The following is a 16,544-nucleotide window of genomic DNA, read 5'->3' on the forward strand; positions in this document are numbered from 1 at the left end:
CATTTAAAATCTCATTTAATAGCAGTAGAAGAGGCTATTGAAGGAAGACACCAAAATATTCAGCTGAGCTTTGGTAAACCTGTGTGTCCCACATTAACATGGGGGGAATTCATTGTTTGTGAAGTTTCTTTCCTTCCTTCTCCCAGCTGCAGTTTAGGTCAGTTCTTAGCTTGAGTGTGTGTTGATTTGGAAGAGTCCTTAGCTACACTATTGATTATATCCAACAACAACAAATATTTAGAGCTTCAGACACCATCTCTAGAGCTCTTCAAACACTTGTAGGCAAATTCTTGTCTGTGCCAGGAAATCTATGTTAAAATCACATATCACAGAATGGCTGAGGTTGGAAGGAACCTCTGGAGGACACCTGGTTCAACCCACCTGCTCAAGCAGGACCATCTAAACTCAGTTGCCCAGGACCATGTCCAGGCAGATTTTTAATACCTCCAAGGTGGCAGAATCCATAACTTCCCTGGGCAACCTGTATCAGTGCTCAGTGATCCTCACAGTAAAAAATTGTTTCCTGATGTTCAGGAGAAACCTCCTGTGCTTCAGCTTGTGTCCACTGCTTCATATCGTGTCACTGGGCACCACTGAAAAGAGCCTAGTTCTGTCTTCTTTGCGCCCTCTGTATTTATATACAGTGACAGGATCCCCCCCAAGCCTTCTCTTCTCCAGGCTTAACAGTCCCAGCTCTCTCAGTCTTTCCTTGTAACAGAGATGCTCTAAATCTTTAATCATCTTTGTGGCTCTTAGTTAAACTCTCTCCAGTATGTCCATGTCTCTCTGGTACTGGGGAGCCCAGAACTGCACACAGTACTCCAGGTGTGGCCACACCTGTGCTGAAGAGAGGGGAAGGGGCACCCCTCTCAACCCGCTGGCAATGCTTTGCCTAATGCAGCTCGGGATATCGTTAGCCTTCTTTGCAGCAAGGGCACATTGCTGACTCATGTTCAACTTGGTGTTCACCAGGATCCCCAGGTGCTTTTCTGCAAAGCTGCTTTCCAGATGGGTGGCCCCCAGCACGTATTGGTATGTGAGGTTGCTCTTCCCCAGGTGCGAGACTTTGCAGTTCCCCTTGTTGAACTTCATGCTGTTCCCACCAGCCCATTTCTCCAGCCTGTCGACGTCCCTCTGGACAGCAGCACAACGCTCTGGTGTATCAGCCACTCTTCCCAGTTTTGTGTTCTCCCAACTTGCTGAGGGTATACCCTGCCCCATTATCGAAATCATTAACAAAGATGTGAACCAGGATCAGAGCCAGCATTGACCCCTGGGGTACACCGCTAGTTACTGGCCTCCAACTAGACTTTGTGCCATGGATCACCACCCTCCGGGCTCAGCTGTTCAGCTAGTTTTCAATCCTCCTCACCATCTGCTCATCCAGCCCATATATTAACAGCTTGTCTATGAGAATCTTATGGAAGACAGCATCAAAGGCCTTACTGAAGTCCAGACAGACAATATCTACCTCTTTCCCCTTGTCTACCAGGCCAGTCATTTCATCTGAGAAGTTTATCAAGTCGGTCAAGCATGACTTTCCCTTTGCGAATCCATGCTGACTACTCCTGATGATTTTCTTTTCATTCATGTGCCTGGAAATGGTTTCCACAATTAGCTGCTCCATCACCTTCCCAGGGATTGAGGTGAGGCTGACCAACCTGTAGCTTCCTGGGACCTCCTTCTTGCCCTTCTTGAAGATAGGATCAAACATTTTTCTGCATCAATTCTGTTCCCCCCTAAAATTCACAAAATGTCCCTGGCCTTGTCCAGAGATGAGACCTGTAGAAGTAGAGCATGTATACCCAGAACAGGCAAGCCTTTCCTCCTCTTTCACAACCAGAGAGGTAGAAGTAGGTTCACACTTGCTACTGGGTAACTAAGTTAGTAAGATACTGAATCCATGTGAATATATCCTGCCCTCTGGAAGGGCTTATTTTCTCAGGCTTACCAACAACTGACATGGTTACAAGGCATCAGAAACTGGCTTACATGTATATGGCAGGGTAGGCACATGGTGACTTGAACTTCTGAGAAGACAGGGGTACCTCAGATTTATTGGTAGAGTCATACTTGATACAAGTACCTTCACGAGGTAGCTGGCTGTAGACAAAACTTTAAGCTGACAGAAAAAGTCGTAAGTATTCAGAATTTGGAAGGTGAAGCCAGCTGAACACACAGGAATCTATTTTCTTTTTTGCAAACGAAGCAAGTATTCTCTGAAACAATTTTCCTAGTGTTGCAATTTATTTGGTATCCTTTTAATTCTTCACAAAAAGGTTAGATATCCAGTTAAAGGGACCCTATAGTTTTTTTACTTGTCACAATATATGTTTATATTAAGATCAAAGAAGGGAGTTGTGCAAAGCACAGATCAGTTTGGCTTTTCAGCAACCTAGCTAACACACAACTAGTATGCATAGTATACAAAGAATCCTCAATGACAATGACCCATATTGTAAAATAGGAACATGAAATAATAAGCTATTACACTGGTAGTACCTTATTCTGTAAGTTTAAAATTTTATAAAGTAAGTAACATGGATTCTTCACACCAGTTTCCTTTAAGACACTTAGGTTTTTCTGTCTTTCAAGATAATTTAAAGTCTGACAGTGCTAAGTATGATGATACTGTACTAGAAGAATAATGGAAATGGGATATTAAACATCAGAAAAGATATTCAGTGTACACTGTAAAGTGTATTTTAGCATATTTTCTAATGTACGTATTAAAAAACCAGAAAGTTCTATGTTGTTGAGTGTTAGTGCTGGTTATGACTTTCTGAAAGTCTTCTAGCCATCCATGTACTCTAGCTCATTATAATTACTGCTTCAGTGTGCTAATGAGTGAGCATAAACATTCTAAGTCATAACTTAGCAGCTTTTATGTTTGCTTTACCTGCTTCTTAGACACACTAATACTTTTTAATAAAGCTTTGCAATTCAAGATTATAGGCTTTCATGAAGAAGCCCTCAAAGCACTTCACAAATTCCATTCACAAAACCCTGTGGATAAAGATTATCCTCATTGTAGAAGATCAGTAAATTAAGAAACAGGGTTTCAATAATCTGCTTAAGGTAACTGTGGAGTACAACCCTCAGTGCTTAATTTTAGCCCTTGTTCTAATAATTTCGTTTCATATCTTCATTTATTTTTCCTAAAAAATGGTTCAAATGGCAAGTGATGTTAATTCATAAAATCTATAGAGGTAGATTTGAAAGAATATTTGGCGAGGCGGTGTATGCTTTTCAGTATAAAAAGATGAGGTTTCCAGAAAGTCTTTCTGACATGGATGGGCATCTCCTAAGTAAACTGCTCCAGTCCTCTTTTCTTGCATAGTTCTTGTATGAATAACTAATTGGACTTGTCTTTGACATTGAGTTCCACAGCGCCACACCTGAACAGTGCAATACTGAGAAGTGCCACCTCTTCCCCAGCCTGTAGCAAGGTGTCCCTTCAGGTGGAGTTCAGAGCTCTTTGAAGCTGTCTTGCAGACCCTTGCCTGCCTTTTCAATTGGTCATTTTAGCGCATTTTTCTCCATTCATTTAATAAGGAGAGGAAATACAGCCTGTCAGATGTATGTAGTGCTGTTGTATAGTGATGTCTTCATGTTCAGACCTGCTCTACTGCAGACCTGACTTCTTACAACTGTAGTTTAGATTAAGAACCGCTATTACCTTCACCAGTGCAGCTCCTGAGGGTAATTGCTCTCCTCAGCTATGGTGGGAGTCCATCCACATTAGCCAGGCTATACTGATGTCCTCCAATGAGTGAATAAGGGTTATGTTCCAGCCTAAACTTATTGTTTGGTTATATATAAGTCCCTGTCCCTTTTTGTTCTGTACTTGCTCTCCAGGTACAGATCTCCATGCTTTTCACCTGCCAGCTACTATTAATTTCTTCTTCTCCTGTCTCTCCTTTCAGACAGTTATTCTCAATACAATTTTATTCCGTTCACTAGCATGTCTCCCACACTTTTCCATATCTGAGGAGAGAGACTCAAGAAGATCAAAGCCCGGCAATGTTTTACTGTCATTAAAAGGGAATTGGAGGATGGAATATCACCTTGTCTTCCTGCAGTGGATCTCTTTTAAACTCACCATAGCACAATCACCATTCAGTAGTATTAGCAGCATTATTAGTAGTATTAGCAGCATTATTGTATATGATTGGATAAGGCATAATATGTGGATCGTAACATATTCAAAAGTGGTACAGTAGCCATGGCCTGTATTGTTTGCTAAGATTACACAGATATCCCAAGCATAATATCGGAGCTGCGGTCACTGTGTTAATGCCCTAGAGTACTGTAACTTTAAGGTGTCCTTAAATAACTTGCAAAACCAGCCTAGTAAGAATAAAGATCAGATAGTGAAAAAATTTCTATTATGTAAGACATCAGTATTCTTTTAGTCTAGCCTTTTTTGTGGCTTAGCTGAAACAAAAGAATACGTATTTCCAGAGAAAGGAAGTAAAAGAGCCGATTGTAATGTAGAAATCCAGCAAGACTAAATTATGCTTTTTTTTTTTTAATTGCTGAAGCGTTGTACATGACTTTTTGTAGCTAATACCCCATGTCCAGGAGCTATCATGGGCTGAAAGACTTCAACATTGTATATTTAAATACTGATGGATTGTCAAATGTAAGGTGTTACTAAGTACTCTAAATCTTTACAAAAGCCCCTAACAGCCTGATCCTACTATTGTTATTGCTGTTAGTAGACAAAATTCTCCAAGTTCCTAAGGGAACATAGAAAAAATTTTGCATTAGCTTCCAAGACATATCCTCTAAGAGATGGATTCTGTCACCTACACTCCTGTGTAGTACTTCAGTCTCCAAATATTCTTTCTAAAATCAATGGAAAAGTCACATGGCCCTGACTTGACAAAACACTGAAAATCAGTTTAAACTAGCTAACTAGCTAGTTTGGTTTGCCACCTTCCAGCAAGGACTTATGTTTACATGATCAGAAGAAAAATTCTGTGTTACCTCTGTGCCTGACCTTTCATACCATCATAGCACACCCCTCAGAGTGAGGCATATTACAGTACTGTAGTAGACAGTAGTAATAACTCTGGGATCCTCACAATCTGTATCGGTCTCATAACTTCGGGGGGGGGGTTTCTAGTTTCTTGGGACAGGAACATATTTAGTGCTGTGATTTGGAGCAGTAGAAAGTGTCCTGTGGATGATTATAGGTAAAGAACAATGCTTGGTTCTCTATGTACCCTGACTCAAAAACTTGCTATATCTGGTTTCCCTGACCTTGTATGAACATGTGCAAGGCTGTCCTGAGTAAGGATAAGCTCACTCTGATGTGCTGAACTGTACAGCAGGCATTTAAATGGTATAATAAAAAAAACGGATTTTTGTTGGTAGCACTATACACGGCAGAAAGATGACATCAGTATTTGAAGATCTGAAAGAGGGAGATGGCAGCTCTAGCAGGACATGAAATGGTTTGAAAAAAAAGGCAAATAAAGAAAGGAAATATTTTCTTCATTAAAGAAAAACTTGAGGGTTGGCAAGGAGCTGAATATAAAGAACCCCTGAGCTACACTAAACTTTTCTCTTACAATTCCTCCACTATCTAAGATGAACTGTTTGAAAGTCCAATTAGTGCCTTAATAATCATGACTGTTATCTAATGATGAATAAACCATCTGCAGAAAATATTGCAATCACAGACACAGCTGTTACCATATGCTGAAATTTTCTTACATGACCTTGGTTGCTAAAGAACTTACCAGCTGAAATAAGACGTGGAAATACTGCCAGCTTCAATTAGACTAGCAAGCTGTTCCTTTCCCAAGGCTGTTCAGGCACTTCAGCCATTAACATAAAACACAAACCAAGGAGTTATTACAAATTTTGAAGACCTGTTCCTAAGCTGAAGAGGTGAAATTCTGGAAAGAATTTCAGTTCATCATTATTAATGTGGCTAAAAATAGAAAACTCAAGTACTTGATTTCAAAAGATCCCCAATTATCTGTTGCTTCTAGAAATGGAATCTTAAGCCGGGGAGGCGCAGGAAGCAGAGAGGCCCTGGAAATGAGCTGCCTTGTGTTTATTTAGAACAAAGGCACAAAAGGGGATTTTTGGCAAAGAAGTTTGGCATGCTTTTCTTTATTCAACAGGTAGGAAGTATGTGACCTTGTTTACTGTTTGTCTACCATGAGGTCTATTTCTAGCAACTCGAGACATTTTAATAAAAGTAATCCTTTAAAACCTTTCCAAATCTAAACTTTCAAACATGCATTTGTAGTGAGGAGGTGCCAGCTTAATTATGTATGCCTTTGTCAAGTAGTTAATATTTTAATCTTTTGGAGATTTTATGTTAGCCGTTCTAATCCATGTAACCCTTTCTATATTACACTAATATCAAAATGCTGAATTTTTATATAAACCTTAACAAGTCTAATGAAACCAATGTAATTTCTTAGGCCAGGAAAGTTATTTTGCCTTTTACTTGTCATTTTATTTTGCCATTTAATATAATGCAATAAAGGAATGAAAGAGATGGAGCGAATGAAGAGTGTGGGTTGAGTGTGAGTTTGTGCCTGCAAACATTCCCAGACCTGTTTTGTTTTCTAGATTGCTCACTAGCAGTTCAGTATGTGATATCAGTATTTAAAATCCAGTTTCACTAGTAATTCGTGCAGGATGACTAGGTCACATGGCCTTTTTCTATTCTCAGAAAGCTGAAAGTAATTCTGTAAGGGGGTTCTGTGGTCAAGATAATGACTCTTCTGACTCATTTTCCATGGACATTCTCTAATATCTACTTAAAAAGTAATATTTCTGCAAACAATTCAGTTGCTGAAATTATTCATTGCAATAGGGATACTAGAATTGCTCATGGGGTGCCTGGTCATGATTTGTGGTTTTTCATTCCTTCTATCTGTTAATAGTATCACTTTAAGTTAAAAGGACACTAAATGTATAACTACAACTATTTCTATGGCCTACAAATGTTTTACATCACTTCGAAGGAGAGAAGAGATGGTCTATACTGAGAAATGGTCCAGATTCTCAGTAGGTAGGGAAGGAAGGGAAAAATAGAAATAGCCAGTCACAGAAATTGCCTGGCTTCTACCTCCACCACAATCTCCTTTTTCATTCAGCACATTTGTAATTCTCTTCCTCACCTACTCAATAAACTCTGTGCCATTCCCAGACAACGAGCTCATTCACTCAATGTGGTATCTGACCTATACTTTCCAGGTCTGTGCTCCTGGAACACAGTGAAAGCACTGAAGGAGTCTCACCCAAGCACCTTGTTGTGTGTCCTACTGAACAAAACAGTCCCACTCAATAGATAGTAAACAATTAACAGGCTGTTATTAATAATGTATTATAGTAAGGGAAACCCTGACGTAAGGAGGACAATGGGAGTTTTGCTACTGCCTTTGCAAAAGCCAAGACTTTCCTTGCTACAATTAAAATGGAATTATGCTGGCATAGGTTTTAGAATGCCTGTAATTATCACTAGTTCATATGATTAAAAAGCTCAATGCATGAATCAGATTATTTACAGTGCAGTTAGAAGAGTTTGTGTGTTTGCACATATGCCTATGTATGTAACCAAGTGTACTGACTTTGGAATATTAAATGACCCATATATTAACCTTAAAGCTATATGAATTGGTAGTCATCTCTTATTAATACAGCAAACTCAAACTGCAGTTACTTTGTGCAGTTTGAGAACTCTGTATCCTTATTGCAAAGTCCACTTATCCTGTTTGTTAGGCCTTTGCAGAAATCATGCCTTCCTCAATAAAGCCGATAAACTTCTAAATCAATAACCACCTGAGACAGCCTAAAGTGACTATTAATTAGAAGGGAACATGGTTTCATATAACTGATATGTATGTGCTAATGCTTTCAGGGAGGCACAAAGGAGAAAAAAGTCCCAAACTACTTTCTAGATGTAGATAGACTAGCTTTTGGCAGCACTTAAGACATGGCTGTTTGGGCTAGGACAGGAACAGCATCTGAGACTAGGAAGTCCATTTCAGTCTTACGTTTCTAATTGCAATTAGTGAATATGTGTTTACAGTTGACGAAAAATCTTTCTGCAATAGTTTTACAGATGTGTACCTTATCAAATTCCTTTCACCAATCTCATGGGAGATGAAAAAAGCAAGATTGATCAATTTACAATATAATTTAAAGAGTTAGGACCCTTGCCATGCCGGGATGTCACTTATTTCAACAGGCAGATTTGTAACCCTTCAATCAGCCCATATTTTTTCAGGGACCATACATATTTTAGGTTGATAGGTGATTTATGTTCTCTCTGTCCTGCTTATGAGACTATGGTGTGCTCACCACTAGCATCTGTTTAAAAAGTAGCGCATTAGAAACTGGATCCAAGGTCATGCAGATTGAGGAGCTCATTAGAAGGTAGAGCTGGGAGTTGCAAAACTACTTTTTTTATTTGTTTCTTTAAAACTCTTTCATTGTCTCTCTTAATAGTGTGTTTCCATCGTGATGGCATTCAATTGTTTACTGCCTGAACCTGGCATCTACACTGCTGCCTCAGCAATCTCTCTTATTTGGCTGCTTCACAAATTTATTTCTATTTGGGTAAAAAATTATTTCCAAAGTATGTTCAGGATCTATCTTTTCTTTCTGCATGTTCCCTCCAGTTCAACCCTCTGTGCAAATTAGCAATGCTGAAATGCTTCTTAGAGCTTCCCCCCCCCACACCCCACCCTTGATTAACACTTCTCACATTTACTGAAGTCTCTTCTAAATTGTGGATCAAATGTTCAGACCACCTAAATCATCCGGACCCAGGTCTAAGAAGAAACTTAGACATGATGCTGAGGTTTGCGCCACTTCAAATCTGGGGCTCTGAAGCACCCAAAACAGTGAGTGAATGGAAGAGATGCAATGCCAGTGTGTGACCTGGCAGACTGCATAAAAGAGCTTGTCGGGAAAAGGTAAAGCATTCTGCAGCCATGTCTCAAAACCTGCCTGTCTCATGGGCTTAGGTCTCCAACTGTAAGCATAGGTTGGATGACACCATGAAACCTGGATTCACAAATCTGAGGTTTTTAGGAATGTAGGCAGGCATGCAGAGATTTAGGCTGAAGGGAGCTGTGAACTTAAAGGAACCACTTTATGTGGACTCAGCTGTCATCAGAGCTGAGTGTGGAGGTGGACTGGCACTCACAGCTCCTGGGAGCAAGCTACAACATGGACATGTCTATCCTAGAAAAGGAGCACTTGGGGCTCAGAATCAGAGACGGGGGAGCAAGGGCCAGGGCCCAGCACTCTCTTGCAGAACAGCCAGCAATGTGGTTTCTTCGTTCAAGGCTGGGACATCTGTTCAGACATGATACACTTTGAGCAGGAGATTAATTTACTTTCTAAAACCATCTAGTCAAATCAAACATTTAACACTTCAAGTTGTGAAAATTAAAGTTCAAGGAAAATGTGATCAAACCTTGAGTTCTGTTGTGATACTAGATGCTTGAAATAGCCCTGAAACTTTCCTCCCTTCTTCTCCCTTTGGCAATATTGTGGAGACTGAGGGAAGGAATGGAAGGGTTCAGAATACTGCTGTAGGAGAGGTGGTACAGGCAAAATAGCGGGACTGCATTCAGAACTGGTATTATATTTACCTATAAGCTTGGAACAAAATCCCAAGCAATTCTTTGGGAGCCAGTGTAGTCCCTGTCAGACAATGGGAGAGATCTGTTTCAGTTTTTATACAAAAAACTCTTTAGACTCATTTTTCATCTATAAACCTACACCTTAGACAGTCTGACCTAAAAACATATATCTTTTAGTTCCAGGTGTTGTAATTCTTGTTGACAGCCTGATTCTAAAGATCCACCCTGTAGGCCAGTGTTTCTTAATTTAATTTAATTGAATGATTGTAAGGATGTTTTTAGGAAAAAAACCCCACAGACCATCTCTACAGTGTTCCCACAATTGTCTTCATTTACAAGCAACTAAAAATTAGGCTAAAGTTTGAATGTTCATTTATTACAAAATGAAAGAAAGTCTGTTTGCTTGGAAGTATGGGGAGCATGTGTGGTTTCTTTCTAATTTCACAGACCAATATATTAAATGCTACCAGTGATGCACAGAGCACAGTTTGAGAAACACAACCCAAAAGAACTATTGGAGATAGTGTATTGGATGCAGATTGCATGATATCTTGGTTCCTAGGATGGGTGTCTAAGGTATTAATGTGTTGAAAATGTCCATGCTTGATCATTTGACTGCTCTCCCTGATGTATCTACTAAAAAGTGAGCAGAGCTGGTTCTACCAGATAAGAAGCTTTTTGCTGTTGCGTACATTAAATTTGGCTATTAGCTGTCTTGTAGCTCAACAGACGGCTGCAGTCAACACTGGGTAAACTCTGAATTTTGGCAAGGCTGCCATTGCCAGCTTGGAGGAGAGAGGGAGAGAGTTTTACAGGAACCATGCGAGGGAGCGCACAGATTTATTTCTCTCTTGCCACCCTGCCCAATACTCTGAGGAAAAAAAGCTTCTTTTTCTTAATGAAATTAAGAAGTGGTGATACAGTACCAGTATAAAACCAAGAACCCAACACAAACTCTACACCTTTCTGAATCCACAGGTGTTTAAAATTTAAAGTCAGATGACAATATACCAAGAAAAGCATTTGACAGATGAAGAAACTCCTATGTTAAACCTGATGAAGCTATTGTGATGACATAATAACTCCTCCTAAATGTTCTAAGGTTCAAATGCCACCCTCTTGGAAGAAAATACCAATTTAGATATCTTCCATGGCTCTCTTGTATTACTGATTTTTCTTTTACACTGCTCATTCAGAAACTGATTAGCTTTATGATTTCCCTTCCCTTGCTTAGGAAAGAGATATCTGGAATTGTCATCATCAGCTTTACTGTGTCAGTCTTGTCAATGAATCTCAATCAATTTTATTTTCTAGCAATACTGGTAATGCACTAAATGTGCATATTACTAGAACCTATTTAAAATCCTTGGGACAGCTGTTTTAGAATATACTTCCTTGAAAATAATTTTCAGCCTGAAAGGCAGGATTAATTAGCTTTGCAATGACCTACATAGATTGTTCAAAGGGCCTGACTGCTATCAGCCATCCAAGGAAAAAGCTAAGCAAATTGCACTTCATTCTCATACAAGGGGCATGGAAAAAGAGAGCACATTATTTACAAGGGAAAAAAAATAACATGCTAGAGACATCAAACAGTCTATTGACATCATCTGGCAACTCATTTGAATTTATACTCAAGGAAAAATGTATTAGAACCTGAGGGCCAAGGCAATAGCAGAAAATAAGACCGCTGTCATTATTTTGAACAACAGTAATTGTCGACAGTCTCTGTCTGATGATGATTTTACTGCTGCCTGTCTGTCAAAAAGGGTAAACATGAATTTTTAGTTTATCAGCACCTCTCATTCTTTGTCTGGCATTCTCCATGCAGTTTGTAACTTTGTAAGTATTCTGAAATTTAGTCTTTTGGGGTGTATTTTTATGCTGTGTTGTACACTGCATAGATACTTGACTGTGTCTGGGGCTCTACAACAGTATTTGTAAGGGAAGATGAATCAACCCAGTATATGCAACACCTGTCCATTCTCCTACAGTAATGAACGATAATGGTAAAATTTCACAGTGTGGAGACAGCAGGATATATGAGGAGAGGATACATCAAGTCTTTGCGTGGACTGGACTTCGATCTCTTGTGCTGCAGCATCCCATGAAGAAAGCCTAGACAGGGTCACACTTAGAAGATCGACTGTCAGGGTAGCCTTCAGAGCTGCCCAGTAACTGCTATAGGGCCAGGAGAATTTGTCCTTCCATCACCCAGATCAGCAGGGCTGATGTAGCACCAGGAGGGAGCAAGAAAAACCCATGAAGGAAGGAATCAGATTCAGGACAAACTGAATGCAAAGGCTTAAAAATCCTGCGTGTGGCCACAGGCAAGCTCACAGGGTCCCTGGACAGAGACCCCTTCAGAGTTTTGTCTACGTTATAGTTCCCGCCTCAACTTTCTCCTTTCCGCATGGAAGAGTCTCCCTCCATATGGCAGCTTCTTCATCCTCCTAGTCATTTTATTTGCTTTTCTCTGTACCTTCTTAAACTCCACTCTTCCTTCATGAGAACTAGAGTCCAGAACTGTACACCACACTCAACAAGTGATGAAAAATGACACTCTTCCTTGTTCTCAGTTCTCCTTGGTTTTTTCAGACTTCCGCTACACACTGAGCTGGTGGTTGTGGAGGATTTTCAGTGACAACTCCAAGAACCCCCTCCAGAGTTGTAGCTGCCTGTTCAGAGCTCAGCATCACGTAAACATGGTTTAGACTGTTGTTCCTTTGATGCCTAAACTGATGTTTTCAACACTGCTGGGTTGAAAACCGCCACTTCCTGCTGCCCACTCACTCAGTTTGGTGAGGTCTTTGTGGGGTTCTTCACTACCTGTGGGGCATCTGGCGATCTGAAAAAAGCTTAATATCAGCTGCAAACTTGCCACTTTCCCTGGGCATTTCCTTCCCCAGGTCACCGATGAAGATGTATAAGACTAGTACCACTCCTTTAGGGACTCTCTTTTTTCAATAATGATAAATAATAAAAATGAGACCTATGAAGTGGCATGTAAGGTGGGCAATTCTAATGCAGCTATATCAGAATCTGGACATTTTATTTAATTCTTATTGAATCCAGCACGCACACTCCATGTGCAGCAGTGAGAAGTAGTACAGTACAGAATAGAAGATCTTTGTCAGCACTGTTAAGAAGGCAAAGTCTCATTTATCCAGACCACAGAGATTTTGCAGTATACATGTCTTCCTCCCTCATGCAGTTTGCATAACTTCTTAGCATTACCGCTTCCAGGACCTGAAGTTTTTTCAGAAGATTGGAAGGTACTTACAGAGTGCAGAAGATGGGCTTTGTCCAGTGATTAAATCAGCAGAGAGTCCAGGTTAGGATGGACTCTGTCACCAAATTCTTTTCTCTACTTTATCCTTTAACTCCACTGTACATAAAATGTTGTTAATGCTGTACCTCTTGGGGAAGTCGGAAAGCTTTGCTCCTTAACATTTGCAGAGTTCAGAGCCGAATATAAAAATGGTATTATGTTACAAAGTAAAATCATAATAGTAAACGTTTCCCCGAGAAGCAGAGTCTAAATCGGATCCAAAATATGTCATCTCCCTTGAGCTCTGTGTTACATCTGTGATACCAGATACAAAAACCTTGGTAAAGCCTCTCTGAGTAACTAAGAGGCAAGCTGAAAAAGCCAAGGCCCAAGAAGATACAAAAATGATCCAGCCAAATATACAGTCTCCTTGCAATAGCAGAGAGACCAGAAGTACTAAAAGCCTTAAGGCTGTTTTTTGCAACTGTTACAGGCACCCAACTTGGGCAATGACTTGAAAAAGTTAGGTGCTTGGCCTATCAGGGTGTCAGAGCTTCTGTCCCAGCTGTATCTCCCTCCTTTATGACTAAAGTGAGCTTCGCCTTCTAGAAAAAGGAGAGGGGAGCTGCCAAGAGAGAGTCACTCTGGAGCACCAGGCCCAGAGCTGTGTCTGAAAGGCACCAGAATTGGGATTCTGCAGTAAACACCATTAACCGGTCGGGATTCCGAGCAGCAAACTTTTTTCTACAGGTAAGCGAAAGGAGCAGCCAGCTTTTGTACACCAGCTCAGTTGCAGGAGGTTCTGGACTAAAGCCAATTGATCTCGTTTGAAAACTGGTGTGGGTGGGGGAAGTAATAATCATAAGAACAGCTATTTTTTAGGAAGACTGAACTCAGGCAACGAAGCAAATAAGGGCTGGCAGCAATGTACGCAAGCTGTGATCTCCCTATTCTTGCAGACCAGATTTGCAGATAAAGAAAAGCTTTTAATCAATGGTATAAAGCTTCCTCCTATTCAGTTTGTTACAGTCTTGGAAAAACAACAGCTCAGTCAGGTAGAACTCCTCTTGTCTTGGGGCAGAAGAGTGTCCCAGGACGAGCGTTATTCCAGCCCTGTTTTCTGCAGGAATAATTTAGAGGACTTGCAAAATATCTTAAAATTTCACTCAGGAAAGCTAAGTGTTTCTGTAGAATGTGTTAAATTTCGCAATAAGATGAGAGGCAAGAGGAAACTGCAACTCTGTGTGGTAGAACGAAGGCTAACTGAATGTTGTTCATTTGGAAATGTCCTAGAGGGCATGCTATAATATAAATTGGTTTATGGTATTAATAAGGAGAGAATTCAAAGGATGATTGTTGGCAGAGGAGAACTTAACCTGGCTCAAAACTTTGAAATTACCAAAAGTAATAGAAGCAGTACTGAAAAATTACAAGATATGTGAATATAACACAGAGACAATCAAACTGCTTCAGTAAACAAAACATGAAGCCAGTTGGAAAGAACTTGCTCTCCTGAGGGTTGTTTCCATGTGGAGGAGCTCATTTTACATCAGGTTGTCAGCACAAAATGGCCCAATGTCATAAGTGCCTGAAGATACAACTCTAGGCCAGAAAATGCAATGGTGACTGTCAAGCAGCATATCAAACCCGGGGTAGAAACCCCATAAAAACAGAGGACAAGGAGGCAAGCGGAGGAGGGGGAAAAGGTTTAATCCTGAAGGGAAGGTACACGTCCTAATACATAAAAAATAAAAACCAGTGTTTAGACACTATCAGTGGCACTCTTTAAAATAGATAGAGAGACGTCGGCTGCAGCAATGAGTTCATATCTATGACCCTGGCAAATGCCCTACCAGGTGGAGGGGGTCTCTGCTTCCCCCTGCAGATACATAAGTCTCAGTGGTCTGAAGTCCAAGGCAAAGTCTGTTGGGCGGTAAGCACCCCAAAAACCTGAAAGTTAATATCTATTATTTTATGAGTACAAGGGCATGTTTTTCAGATGCAGAACTGGTCCAGCTGCTTGTAGATTGACAGTGGAAAACAGGCCTGTGTGCAAGGCCTGAGCTTTGATGGTACTAAATCTATTAATAATGACCGTAATATATAGGTGATGGCTTTATGTGTCCACTGGAAGAGACTGTTAGAAGCTACCTCAGCTAGATACCAGAGGAAGCTTCTAGACAGGGAAAAAAATTGGCTCAGGCAGGAAACAGAAATTTAAGGCAAAATGCCCATTTAAATCAAGCAGTATAGAAGAAGACAAAGAACAAGTCAAATTCTGGGAGTTACATAGAGCATCATTGGCATTTACTGAATGGAATCCTTGTCTTTATGGCAAAAGACAGAAGAAGACAAGGAGAAAGGAGGGGGTGAAGGACAGGATACACCATCAATATATAACTCACTGTCAAACACTCCACACTTGGCAACATCCAGAACACCAAAAATTCTGTATAGCCATCAAAATTTTTAGTCGTGTGTATGTTGAACAACAAATGTACAGGAGAACAGCTGTGTTGATCTCTGAGAGTCCTGCTGCTGTTAATGATAAAGAAATGGACAATTTGATAAAGGAACATAAAAAGAAGAGGTTTTATAGACTGCTTCAGTTACAAGCATACTTTGGCTACTGTATTTCCCCTCCTATACTTACCCTGCTTCTTTAAGTTCATGGACTTCCTGAACTGATGTTTTGATCCAGTCTGACACATTTTATTAGTGTATGCCCTGTGAATCTGTTTATTTATTTGCTAATTTTGTTTGGTTTTGAACTTATATGGACTTTTTGCCTCTACAACATTATCTGCCAGTGAGTTGTATAATGTAAATATTTAAGCTGTGGAAGGTACTTTTAAAAACTACTTATTTTCATTGCTTCGAAACTTCTGTGTCTCCAGGCTCCTATATAGAGGGAAAGGCTCAGCAGTTTTCCTGCTTATTGCTTCAGTGTTCATGTTTTTATAGATCTTTCCTTTCCAAGCTGAAAAGTCCTTTTTTTGTTCTTTCTTTGTGTGAAAGTTGTTCCAAACATCTGGTTATTCTGTTTTTTCTCTATACCTTTCCTAGGTCTACTTTATTTACATTAGTTCTAGTCCCACTCTATGGAATGACCAGATCTACACACTGTATTCAAGATATGCAGCATTCAAAGCAGCATACTGATATCTTGCCTGGTCTCAGCAATTCTCCAAAGCAGTTCCTCTATCATGGAAGCCAATGCCAAGATTTCAGATTACTTTTCTCCTGTGCCTTCATCCTACTTAAGAGTTCCTGTTGCATCTTGATCATTTGTAAACCAGAGAAATTCTCTGGCAGATTCTCTCTTCACAACTTCCAAATATTCTACAATTTTTTCCAAGTTGCTCCTCAATCTTTTTTTTTGTGGTGACCTTTATTATTCTTTGCTCTTTCTTTGGTATAGTTTATGCCCTTTTCCATTTTCCCCAATTGAATATGACTTCCACCTTTTGGGAAGGTTGTCTTTTTTAGAGCTACTTTACTCTTTCATTTGGCTGCTTCACGAAGCTGGATCCTTTTCGTTTTGTAGTTGGGTTTTCATTGAATGGTTCTGTTTAATTAGCACTGTTCATTAACTGTGATCCTCTGATGTGGTGGTTTTAAGCATTGTCCATGCAAGCTATAAAAAA

At 40.1% G+C, this 16,544-nt stretch overlaps 1 protein-coding gene across 1 annotated transcript in view; it reads left to right on the plus strand.

The window, feature by feature from the left end:
• Positions 1–16,544, plus strand: part of WDR25 (WD repeat domain 25) — a 736,496-nt gene that overhangs the window by 431,060 nt on the left and 288,892 nt on the right. The gene's annotated exons all lie outside the window — the stretch shown is intronic.

This window comes from Accipiter gentilis, chromosome 25 (assembly GCF_929443795.1).
Source record: "Accipiter gentilis chromosome 25, bAccGen1.1, whole genome shotgun sequence".
Lineage (NCBI taxonomy): Eukaryota > Metazoa > Chordata > Aves > Accipitriformes > Accipitridae > Astur > Astur gentilis.